Here is a 14,028-nt window from a genome sequence, read left to right on the forward strand (position 1 = left end):
GTGGCCTAGAACTTCCAGGTAGTAGCAGTACCTCATAGTAGAGCTTCAGCTGGTCCTTAGAGACAGGAGTTGGAACTCAGTGTGCCTGACCTGATGTGTTCTGTGCTGAGCAAAAGCCAGAGGACAGGAACTAGTATAATGTATTGGGAAGACTTTCCTGAAGCAGTAAACAATCTACCGGAAGCAGAAGACAAGCTGCAAATAGATCCAAATTTAGCACTAATGAACATGGTTCCAAAGTACTGGCTATCCATGCTGAAAACTTAAGGCTCTTATTAAGCCGATTTCACATTCCAAAATTACAGAGAAGGGGAAATCCCACTTCTACCAACACTAAGATGTCATGACCAACAGCATTTCATTATATGAGTTTGTTAATATACTGTACACCATTTTAATCTTGATATACAACATACTATATGTTAAAATGAGGGATTCTAGAACAAATTCAAGGCAACTCGCATCCTATTTGTTAACTGGCAGTGTGAAATTGTAGCTGTTCAGATGAACTTCACGTTCAGTTCTTTCTCACATAATCCCACTGCAGCTTTGCTCTTTACTGAACAAGTAATTATTCTTTTAATGTTATGCAGCCCCACTTCAGAAGATACCACCTGTAAAAGGCTTTAGAGGGATACCTGTACTTAGGTTATAGTAATATTAAACAAATCAACAATAGATAACCACCTTTCCCAGCTACTGAAACATACACACACAGTATACAGAACAGCAGTATTGGGTTATAGTATTATTAGCCAGACACTACCTTAGCAGAGCTCCATCAGCTTTTAACTAACCTGACGCTCTTCCTGTATTTGTACTTTGTTGAACACAAGCAGGCTCGCAGCTTCCTGTGTGATGGTGATAACATATGTCTGACTGTTGTTGGCAGCTGGCGTGAAGGGGAAGACAATGCCCTTTGACCTGTGAAAAGCAGTATAAAGCTTATCAGATCCTCTCCAGATATCACTGAAGGAAATGGGCTGGAAGAGTTGGCCCCACATAGGAAATATATATATAAAAAACTGTCACTACTAATCTTTTTGAAATGTCATTAAAAAAGTACTTTTGCAAATCTGAGTCCCTGCTAGTAGACAATGTCATTTGTACAAACTGAATTAAACTAAAATTGGAGAGGAAGAATTATACACCACACATTAAACTTAGGTTCATATCACTTGAAATGACTCAGTAGTCAGTAGTACCAAGACTGCTTCACTTTATGGTGCCAAAATAAATTTTTCTTAGCGATTATTTCTCTGCTGCACTTCTGAAGTAGACCTTTAAAGGTCATGCATTGTATGAAACATTATACACAACTTTTCCCATTAAACAGTTCATTTGAGGGCTTTGTTTATGTGCAAGGCCTTCTAGACAAACTGTTGTAAAGACGATGGACTGTCACCCACAAAAACCCCTTATCTAATCAAAAATATATTTGCAGGTTAGTGTTAGGATAACATCCTTACTGCCTTGCCAGATATTGTAGGCAGCATTAGTATATGAAGCTTTTAACAAGAACCACACTGTTTTAAATCAGTAAAACACCTATCTGATTTACCTTGCACTATATGGTTACAAAACCACTTAAAGAGCAACAACAAAAAAGTTTTTTAAAAAAATTCACTCAGACTTTTTTAATATGATTGTTAAAAAAAAAAAAAAAAAAAGCCCCAAACAAAACAGTGACAACAAACACAATGTTGAAAAGATTACGAGCAGAGATTCAGGAAACTAAGTTCCCCCTTTTGATGTGCTTATCCACTTTGTGGATATGACAATACCATTTAAAAAGTAATTTTTCAGTATTTCACCGACATAACAGGGAACATCTCTAGTCATTTCAACTGGAGATGGATGCAAGGAAAAAAAAAACAATGAAAAAATATGTATCAGTCATCCTCACATTAGGTAACTGAAAGAAAAAAAACCAAAATCTGTAGCTGTTGGGTGAGGCATCATCAACTGTAGCACTTCAAAATCTTTTCACAGAAAACATTTTAATTTGTTGGGTTTTTTTGTTGCCCCTATACCAGCGTTAATACACAGTAGTATATAATAGAGTTTTGTGTTTCACACTCAGAACCTTAGTCCTCTTAAAAAATGGTGTATTAACAACGGTTAAATCATTTAGGAGTCAGGAAATCACACTGGAGATCATGCTAATGGTGTCAATACAAGAATGTAAGCAAAGGTAAACATTATTCCCGTATTATTTAAAAATATATTTTAAAATAACACGCAGGCGAGATTATTGGCAAGACTGAGCATGCTGTGTTCCACTGCAGATCTGCCCCAATTTATCAATGCTGTGCTCCATTCCAGGTGTGTCAAAAACTGAGATTCATACTTCTGGTGGAGAGGAAGAGGGGAAGTAGGTTTTTCTGATTTGGGGTCTTCATTGCTTTTTCATATATTTATGGCTTCTTAAATTAGGTGGAAAGAATGCAGCCAGCTGATGTCTGCCAAAGATCGGTACCTGTGCAGCTTTACTCAGAAACTACCGTTGAGTTCCAGGAGCTCACAGAAGTCAGTGTTCCATTGAACAAATGCAAATCCCAAACTTACAATCATTGCTTAGTGATTATTAGTAAAGCAGAAACTAGCTGATCAGGACTCCACTGTGTCACAATATATACTGAGAACCCTAAACTCTCCCTCCTTAAAAGAGGGGATCAGTCTAAAGAGACAAGGTAGGGAAGAGGAGAAAGGAAACTTTCCCCACAGACAACTGAGGCACTGAGCAATTTTGCTCAAGGTCACTCAGGAAGATCCATAAAAGAACCAGGACGATTAGATTCTCCTCAGTTCTGGAATACCCTTAAGTCACAAGGTCATCCTTCTTTTTAAGTCTTATGATATGTAGGTTTTTTACCACTAAGTTAATATCTCTGACAAGAAATACATCTTTTATTTTCATGATTTGCAGGAGATTTCAGAAATCTAGTAATTCTTTTTGATTCCCCAAATCTTTGACCCTATTTTTCAATCTTTTTTTTTTTAATTAAAGAGCTTCATTGGAATCAAATTTCTTACTGCCCTGCTCCACAGTATTTAGGGGTTCTTGGGATAAAGCGGTTGTGACACACACTTTGGAAATAGATATAATTAATTCTCAACCAAGACAGTGAGCATCCGTCAGAATTAACTCCACAGGAAAAGAAATATTTATTCTGAAAATCTTTTGGATTTAAGCATAATGTATGTAAAGAACAGGACCTAGGCACATAAAAGAGAATACCTAACCCTGACGTGGGCACAGACACCTTCTTCTACCGAGAAATGGGGAAGTCAGTACTTCCCAGTGAGTTTCAGGGGGATGAATGGGCAAAGGGAGTAGTGGTAGAGGCATTGTCCACCCTCTGTATCCAGCAGCTGACAGCACATGGAAAAGACGACAAAATCTGCTTGGAGAAAAACAGAAATAAAGCATAAAATTTAGAATTAGGATGCTTACCTGGAAGAAGAAATATTTAAGATTATGTATTTGTCTTCTACTTGCTCCTATTTTGTACAATGATATTTAAAACATGTGCACAGACCAGTGTATAATCTAGTGAGATAAAAAGTCACCTTCCTGCTCCCTGGCCCAATAAAACCTGACTTAAAATAGCATAATTTCAACAAGAGGGGGGCAGAGTTCCCTTTCCTGTATGATTTCATGTAGCTTAAATTCTGGAAATCAGAGACTTCCCAAGTGGACAGAAAATGGAGCTTTGACCTTCCACAGCAGTGGGAATTGAAATTGTCGTCAACTTTCCACTTCAGAATTAAATTCAGAACTGGGCTCCAGGAGCATTCAAAATTACATCCCATAAGGGTGAAATAATCCACCACTGCCTGGACACTTCATGGTAACACTTTAGATAGATGAAGCCAGATGGATGATGCCACCTGTCTCTACTGCTTACAGAGTCAACAAAACTTAAGAGTTCAAGAAGCTTTTATGCACTGACATGAAAGATGGAGCTCTCATTGCCTTAAAATACAATAAAACACATCAAGAGGCACATACAGTCTCAAAGAACTGTACAAAGAAAAAAAAACTGTGCAAAACTGAACTCAAAGAATATTACAAAAAATGCACTATTGCACAGCAGTTATTTCTAAAGACCATTAATACAGCTGGTTCCTGCCACATAGTGTGAGGGTTCTCATTCTAGTAATACGTTATTCAAGCTGTTAGGCATGCTGGCAAAGATCTGTACTGGCTGATCAGCTTTGAAGGTGAAGAAAACAGTGTCATTTTCCATTCTGTAACATTTCAAGAGGATGAGGATTACGAACGCTTGTACTCTGAGGCTAGTAGGCCAAACAGAATGAAAGGTGAATAAACACCACGCCAGCACTAGAACGAGAATAGTTCAAAAAGCAATCATCAATTTGTAAGAGCAAAATGACACATCTTGCATCACATCATGGAACGGTTTGTTATCTGCGAATGGGAACGGTCTGTCATGTGTTATATATCATAACCAGATATAACAATATTCCCCATTTTCTCACTAGAATGACTCCCTACACCGTGACCTGGGAAAACTGTGGGTCCAAAATGTGCACAATGTAACTGTTAATCTGCAACATTTACTGCAGCAGATTCTTTTCTGAAGGTCTTTCTCTGAAGAAGTTCAACAAAATCTGAAATTTGCACCTTCAGATATGTTTGTAAACCTATTCTTCAAAAGTTTAGCAAGTTACATGTTCCTTTCTCAAACGTAGCATTGAGAATTGTGTAAATCACAACAGAATGGGCTGGTCGTAGCTATTCTTAAAATTCCTTTTCTCTCAAAGCAGATACTATACATTTCTGTATGGCTGTTAACACTATGAGATCTTACATCTAGTGGGGAAAAAACAAAAACAAAAAACCTGAAATATAATTTTTTTATTTCCTAAAATATCATGCAGGACAGATGACACAGCAAATGACACGAACAAGCTGGTCCAGGAGATTTTCCAAAAAGTCTGTGATACCTACCTAAAAATTACACGCTGAGGACTTGGCTTAAGAATGTTGCACCATGCTACTTTGTCTATTGATCCTCTTCCAGCTCACTACCTGTTAACTGTGTTCTGCTGGCAGGGACCTAACGGATTGGTTGAAAAAATAAACTCTAAGGATTATTTGACACACCGCTTTGTTAAAAAGAAAAACAGTGGCCTCAGCATATTCTGATACTGACTACACTCACTTCCAGACCTTATTTCATACTGCCCCTTCAATCCCTCCAGTTTGACTCATCGACTTGAGTTGGCTCAAGACACACTTCTGACCAACTCACCTGAGCCGCTGTATCATGTCACTATATCAAGTCCCTATGCAGTTAGTGCCTTCCACATTACTCTACAGTAGTTCTTCCCCAGGCACCACAGTCCCCAGCTGCTGCTTTCATGAACCTAGCATTCCAAAAAACCTGCCTAACCTTGTTCTCACCTCTGCACTGATCTGGATCAAGGTCCTGTAGCTAGATCAGCTTTTCTTCATCAACACTTTTCCTCCACCATCTGGCATGGGGAGGGGCTCATCCATTCTGACGTGGCATGGTGCCCGGCCCCAGACTCCTGCTGCCTTCCCATAACCTCATCTCAACTCCTCGGCATCCCCGGGGCCCCTCTGCTGGGTCTTCCTGCCCTTCTGGTAGCTCTGCCCCTTCCCAGCAGGGCTTAGTCACTTCTGAAATAAAAAGGCATTTCAGAGAAGCCTAGCACAGGACAAAGAGACTTTTTTATACCTTTAAAAAACATAAAGGAGAGTTAGATCCCCATTAACGCATTATACCTGTTTATATTCCAGTAAAAGTTACACAGATTACTTCGATATTATCAAAAGGCTCGTGACTATCAACTGTTTGAAGAATCGATACAAATACTTAACCTAAAGAGAAAATAAACGCTTTTTTTTCAGACTATAGGGAGTGCAACAGTTCCCCCTAGCGACTGCGACACAAGACAGAAACCCACCCACCTTCCTGGTAAATGTTTTCAAAACCGCTTTGCCTTACAAAAAAACACCTTACAGAACACTCGTGTTTTACGTGCGTTAAAAAAAGAACCGCGGAGTGCTGAGGGAAGAGAACAAATCTGGGTGAGAAAGCGACCCTTCGTTTTCCGAAAATATCTTACCGATAATGGTAAGTAAAAGTCTGTAAAAGACACGCTGCGGACAGCCGGCGGGAGCAACAAGCGAGGCCCGCAGGAGCCCCAGCTGTGCACAGCGACGGCAGCAGAGGCCGCCTCAGGGAGCGGCGGGAATGGGCCGCGCTACCGCCGGGCGGCTGTGAGGCAGGACGCTGAGGGGCTTCTGGTAATGGCGGCCGTGCGGTTGCTATGGGAACGGGCTGGCGAGGCGGTTGCAGCCGTTGGGCGCGCGCCCTCCTCGCGCGTTGTCCGCAGCTGTGTGGCGGCGGGTGAGCGGGAGCGCCGCGCGCCGAGCAGCAGCAGCACCGCCTGTCGCGCGGCAGCGGGCGCCCACCGCCAGCCTGCTGCGGCAGGAGGGCCGGGACGCCCAGGCCGCTCGGCCCGAGCCGGGCGGTGCCGCGTCGTCTTCCACAGACAGCTGCTCGCTGTCTCTGGCAGGTACTGCCGGCACCGCCGCGCCGCGCCGCCTTCCCGGCGGGGACGGGCCGCCGCGGCTCCCGGCGCTCAGAACCGCCGCCGGCGGCCGCCTTCGCGTCTCGGCTTGACGGCGGCGTGGAGGTGGCCGGGGCTGCAGACCTCAGCGCCCGCTACGCCGTCCAACTTCAACACGAGGCACAGCGCTTATTTCTGCAAATGAAAGCCGCCGACGGCAGCGCAAAGCAGACCCGCAGCCGTTTCTTCCTCATAGCGCCCGGGGGGCGGTTTGTTTGGTTTTAGTAGCGGGCGGGAAAAAAGTAGGTGCGTTTCTCTATCGGAGTAGGTGCGTTGATGTTGGAGCAAAGATAAACCCGGCCTCAAAAACAGGCACACGATGCGTTTCAGATTTCAACAGAAACCCATGCAGCTTCCACGGCAGCCCCTGCTGCACTCCAGCCCCGGAGACACACACACCCCCGCGCTCACCTGCAGCGGCACTCGAAAACCATGAAACGGTTTCCCGCCGCCACAGGAGCAGCCCCGTTCTCTCTTCGCTGGCAGAGGTGTAGGACCGGGCTGGGGCTGCGACAGGCTGAATCAAAACCCACTATTTTTGTCAGGGCTAGTTTTTTTTGGCAGTCCACTGTGTAGAAGCGGGTCACTGAAGAAATCAAACAAGCTCCAGCAGCGACAGGAATAGGACCCTTGATTCAAAATTTCAATTAAAATGTATTTGAATTTATTAAACTGAATTTGCTACCGTAATATTACTCAGCTTCTCTCATTTACTCACACAACTACTAGTTTCTCTGTAATATTGTGTAATACTCTTACAAAGCGGCTCCAGTTTAAGTGTGAAGTTAAACTAACAACTAACTTCACAGTGATGTTTTTACATACCCGATATTTTGGTTGTGAGGTGGAGGATACTGCTGAAAAAGTACTGATTACCACAAGGTCATGAATGTAAGTGTTAGCGTCTCCTATGGCTTGCCTGTACAGCTTCTGGACTTCAAATGCATTAAGCAATGTCTTCTGGAGTTCTGATAACATTTCTTTATAGATAACGGTTTTGTTCCTCCTCTCCCACTTCCACTTACAAAAAAGTTCAGTGCGCTCACGCATTTTCCAATTTTTCTCTTTTTTTTTCCCTGATATAGAACATTTTGTGTTATACCACGGATTACAACTGCAGCTTCAAAAAAAAAAAAAAGAAAATGCGGAAAACGCAATGATTTCAAATATATACAATAGAAGCTATTCATTTATAAAAACACACTGAACAATCTAATGCTCTCAAGAATAGTGGGTAGACACAAATTTGCAGTTTCATTTAATAAGAAATTAGGTATAGAACTACAGTTGACCTTTTTTTTCTGTATAGCAAGCCCTAAAGTGGTATAGCTGCAATGACTTTTCTAGCTCTAGGGTGACATTTTTACTTTCACATCATGTCAAGTGTAGTATTTCATGAATGCTGCCAAGGTCATGGAGATTCCCCCTCAAACTTATGGGCACAAGAAGAAAGTAAACTGTGCAAAATGTAATCCTTTACAGATTTCGACATATGTGGCTTTCCATCACCAAACCCACAAAACTTTCTAATCCAGAGGTTACAATCTCTATAGCCAGGTTAGTTTTCTGACACAACTCAGGATTTTAGTCTGTTAGGGGCCAGATTCTGAACTGGTTTGTTAGATTTCCTTTCCTAGAACTTGGGGAACTCAAGCAACACAAATAGCTTAAACATCCCACAAAATAATTAGTCTAAAGATCTTTTGTCAAGTCGCACCGAAGCAGCAACCTTAAAGAATGGCCACCATTCAAAAAGTTACTTTTTAAAATTACATACAAAACCAAACATCTTGTACATAGTCAGAACCTAGCTTGTATTTTTTTGTCTGAACTAGATTTTAGAACGTTTTACTGTCTGAAGGTTTGTATAGGCAAAACAACTTCAGTAGAAACCAGTGAGCTGGTTTTCATCGCAAGTCATCACTAGAGTTGGTAACTAGTTTCTGGCTATGGAATATAGTGACGTGTAGTATCAGAACTGTACCCAGACTGAGTTTCAGGTAACAGGTTCATTTGCCAAAGCAGAGGAATTGCCTACCTCACATCATTTTCGCCTTCTGAAAATACGGAAACTTCAAGTAAGGTTACACCTCTTCATCATTTACAAGAGTGTTCATCCTCTCTATATTGAGTTCAGTATGTCTCAATTACTTTTGCACATTACAGAAGAGAAATAAGAAATGGAGACCTCTTCAACAGCTTTCAGAACTATCAGCCCAAGGAGGAACGTTTAAAAGCTTTAACTCGGGAAATAATTCTCAAGAATAGAGATTATCCCTTCAGGGAAAGTAAGATGCTTGTCTTTTTCCATACTATCTATTATGACAAACGTGAAATACTCTTTCAACAGTTTCTTTACTTTAACAGTATGTAAAGAAAGGGCAATAAAAATATTTTTCGTAAGAATATACAGTAATTAATACTTCTAATAAAGCAACAAGTCATCTTCATACAGTTAAAATTAAATATACCTAGAAAATGAAGTAATTCTCTTCATGTGGTTTAGAAACTCATAGTAAAAATACTGAAACAGTATTTTCAATTTTCATAGTGAAAATATCCCATGGTTACCAGTATTGTAAAAAATGCTATCGGTTTTTCACTCATAAATATTTGGCATAACAAATATGATGATCAAAGCTTAACTGACAGCTTTATTGTACAGAAATTAAATAGATGATACAGAGGGAAACAAACCCTTTGCTCATATCTGTATCTGCCACATCAGTGCACAAGGCTACTCTATAGAAAAACTATACTACCTGAGGTAGGTACTGCATTGCGTGAAAAATCAGCGTTTAAAAAACTTTCATAAAGGATTATGGGTTCACATTCCAGGATCCTCTCCGAAATGAACTGGTACTATCCAATGGAAAGACTGAAGATCCTTCAGTGTACCATGAACATCTGTTTACAATACAGATAACGATACGGTAGTCATTCTTCTGTAGCATATAAAAGCGTCACCATTATTAGCTGATCAGGCTTTTTCCCTTACTTTCTGCTTTTATCAACAGAAAAGAAAAAAGCTGAGATACTAATTCAAATATCAATCACTTCTAATTAAAAACTCAAAAAGTATCAATTACTACCCAAAACAGACTACAAGATTAGGTTTAGAATCTATAATCCACGATAGAGCAAGATATGATCCCACAGAATTTCAAAACTAAGGTAGCTCTGCAAGAGATCACAGTATTTGGGTTATGAATTCTGAGCTCACATTTCAAAAGGTCATGAAAACACTCATAGCTTTTGTTCAGAGAAACTGATGCAGAAATCACATAAAATTCAATGGCTTATATTATGCAATTGTTCAGGCTAAATGAACACACGAGTTACTTTTTCTGGGAGGGGTGTGTGTGTGTTTACGACTGTCACTGTAGAGATCAACATCACTGCAGCTCTGGCTTAACAGACTGCTTAGCCCATCCAGTAATTTAAGGTACTCTCGAAGAGAACCTTCTGTCAAAAGACAACTTACCACCCTGAAGTATTCAGCTTTAGTCGCTGTTTCTCCAAATTTACTGGGTTTTGTTCATTTTCTTTTATGGCTAGTTGTACCCCAAAGAACATTGTAAAATCTTTACCCATCATTTTAATTACTAAACATAATTTACTTGCCCTGGGTATTCACTGTAGACTCTGAAGAGCTTTCAACTTGGTCAGCTTGTAAGACTCCAGCCATGTAATCACAAGGTAAGAGGAAAAAAAAAAAACAAACCCACAGTGTTCTCAACATTGAAGAGCCAAATCTTCACAGAGCCTGTTAACTTGCAGCACATCGGACTTGCTGATTGCTGACACCCTCCAGCACATACTGTATTGAGCGGTGCCTTAAGGTACCGCTGATAAGAGTGTTCATGTCACCAGTCTGGAAGTTTGCATCCTTGCTTAACCGTATGCCTCAGTTTTAACATCTGTTTTAAGGCACAGGAAGCATAATGGTTAAAATGGCAGCTAAAGTACTTTTTTTACAAACCAGCAAGGAGCAGCACAATGAAATATTCTGATACGTAGTTCTCCGCTAGTAATGAATCACATTGTTCCTATAGTCTGCATTCTTATTCTTGGAGCTTTGATAAGGTAAATAACATTAGAAACAAAAGTTGCATGAAGGATATGTGTTTTATGGCCACTAGTGACAATTCAAATACTCTTCACCATTATCTACCCCTACTGATGTTTACTTTTCTACAGAAGAAATTCTGAATCATGTGGTACTTTTCTTCAGAAGCCCTGTTTGCTATTCATATTCTTCCAGTTCTGATACCTTCTGCAAGAACTCAGTAGCATCTCTCAGAGTAGATCATCCTGAACAAACTTAAACGTTTAAAAAATGTAAACCGGATTATTTTGCAAATATTTAGACCCTCTGGGATATTGAAATACTGAAATCTTGCCTGTTCAGGTTTGCTAGTTTATCAGCTGAAGCCAAAATAACCAGATTCTTTCTGTGCTGCTTTATCAGTGTCAGTTAGCACCCTCCCAGTATTTGAGCAGCACATTTACATCCTCTGAGTAGTTTATAATTTCAAGCACTTAGCAATGGAGCTTTGATCTGTCTCAGTATACACTTTGCAAAAAAGAACTGAGTTTGCCTGAAAGTTGGGGAACCTTCTGCAAGCCTGCAGCAAGTTTCATAATTTGGAAAGACATATTACTTAGACAACCTGTGAAGTTCATGTCTGCTAGTTTGTACCAGCAGCCTTAAGCAAGTTCACAGAAGACAGCCCTTTTCAGATTTAGCTCAAGCTAGCTCACCTGGCCAGCAGTGTTTCTTCACTGATGATGTGACAGTAGTAATATAAATTCAAACTCCTTGCTCACTTGTAGCATCTTGGTTAACAGTCTCAGCATTTACTGCCATTTAAGTTCAGAATTGATACGGGACAGAATCAATCAAGGGGAATTAAGCTGAAAGGGAAGGCAAGCAGACTCATCACCGATTCCTTCGAGTAGTGAACATATGTGTAATTATATTAACTGTTACAGTTAAGTAACTTGATGTTTGCAGCACCTTTAAATATGGGATTTAAATATCCCGTTTCCAGCAGTCAGTAAAATTTTAACTAACTTGATTTAGCTTGTCAGCGCCAAAAACTTAGAATCTATTCGTTCTATACATAAGCAACATAGCCCCCTAGTGATCACTGAAGCTCCTCTGGGTTTGCACTCGCAACATTGGAGAAGAGGCTGCTTTGAATTACTGTTATAGGCAAGAATAATTGATTAGTCCACATTTAGCTAAGAAATATCATGCAACAACTAACCTGTCTATCTTTTAAGTTCGCTAGGGATTCTATGGACAGCTGGCTACTGCAGCAAAGAAACATGTCCTATTCATGAGTATGTTGTATACAATCCTCTTGACTTGGAAGGATACACCAGACAGACAGCGAAACTATCCAACAGGTTCTCATGCAAATGTGAGCAAACTTGCAAAGCCAGTGGAATCCGAAGTTTGTGTATCTGGAAATGGATTGTTTCTCAAGCAAGTATCATCTGAACATAAATAGGAAGTGCTCAAAGTAGCTTCAAAAAACCTTCTAACGAAGATGTGCCAAAATCTCAAAAGGATTTAATTTTAAGATATCTTAGCAAACTCCATTTAGAATCTGATCAGAACAGCAGTATAAGAATCTAAGTGATTTTTCCAGGCATGGTAAGGATTACTCTCTAAGCTCTTTTGAAACAGCATTTTCCATTAGAAAGGACAACATTCATAATATTTTGAGATGCCAGCATCAGCTTGACTGTGGCAATGCGAACAAAGTAGTTACCTTGAAAAAAGGTGGCTGTAATAATTCCACAATTCTAAGATACCCAAAGGAGTTGATTTTTGACATTGATTTTGTGCACAGCAAGCCACTCCTCAAAAAAGGATGATAATAATGTGGGAAATGCCAGCCATCAATGGAGGCTCCTAACAAGACCACCACCTAAACATACTGAGCTGAACTTTAAAACAACAAAAATAGATTTATTATTGGAAGGAATTCCATGGCATAGCAGGTCATCGTTGTCTTGTTTAGGATAACATATTTTTTCTTTCATACTCCACACACACATTTCTTAGAGACCTAGAAACAAATTAATAAAGGAAAAATGAGATGTCATGAACTGTAGGTACTACAAAAATTAACACAGTGCTGCTCAATGCTGTGAGAAATGTTCATACTACATTTTCTCAAATCAACAGAGGAACTGATACGGCTGGTACAGATGTATTTCAGAAAATAACCACATACTTGTAAAATGATCACTATTTCTTCGTTGCAATTTTTTAACCTTCCATCAAGTAAATGACACAAATAAATGTTAAATACAGAAAGCTTTTATATTCTCAAAAGACCAGTCAGGAAGCGGTTCTTATTCAGAGGTGTAATAAATGAAGCCAGACTCATTTTAACATTATTGCTGAAAAATTGTATCAGATGTGCTATTTTCAAATGCGCAATAGTAAAAGCAAGATGGAAAAGAACCTATTTATATTATCGAGTACATTCTGTAAGATCCACTCCCGTTTTCTGTTAACGGTCAAAAGAGGACCTAAGCCTCCAAATAGTATACAGAAACCACACACTTAGCCATTTTCAATCATGTATGGATGGCCAAGCCAAAGAATTCCTGAGTCTAACAATTATTTCCCAAATGGTAATATAATAAACAAATATAAATTTTAGTAATTTTAGCGTTTTTTAAGGTCTAGATTCCCAATGAGTGTAATGAAGATTTAAACCTGAATACCTGCAATAAATGTAAATATAAAGCCCATCTGAATGAGAAATACTTTAAAATCAGTTGCCAGCTGTTAATTAAACAGGAGAAAGAGATATGCAATAAGAACCTACCATTTTTGAAGTTTTATTCTGTGAATGTAAGAAAAATGGGAACACTGTTGAAGCTTAGCCAGATTTGCAGCTTGACTTTTTCCATTTATCTCATAGAAATCAAATTGTGATAACGTCTAACAACTTACTTAGAACAAACAAAACAGTATCACCTGCTCACACCTACTTTTAACTCTTTTTAAAATGAGTAATCTGTATAGTTTGCATTTTTGTTTTCTATGATGACATAGAACAAGTTGAACTGCAATGAATTTTTATATAATTATTCGCATTTACAGATCAGCCGATGACTCAAGATACCTGATTTTTACATGGAAGTGAAATGTGACAGAAAACACCATTCTCTTTTGATGAATTGGAAATAAAATTCCTGAGATTTCTTTAGCGTCCTGTAGACAGAAAGTTCACTCCATCTATCTTAAAATTATATAATGCATTTGCAATGGTAAAAACCAAAAACCTACTTCTCAGCAAGGTTGAAAACAAAAAAAATTCTTCTGTGAGAGTTAGAAGAAAACCAGTAGTTTACTAGAAGGCTGTATCT

The sequence above is a fragment of the Phaethon aethereus genome, assembly GCF_964289735.1.
Source record: "Phaethon aethereus genome assembly, chromosome: 6".
NCBI lineage: Eukaryota > Metazoa > Chordata > Aves > Phaethontiformes > Phaethontidae > Phaethon > Phaethon aethereus.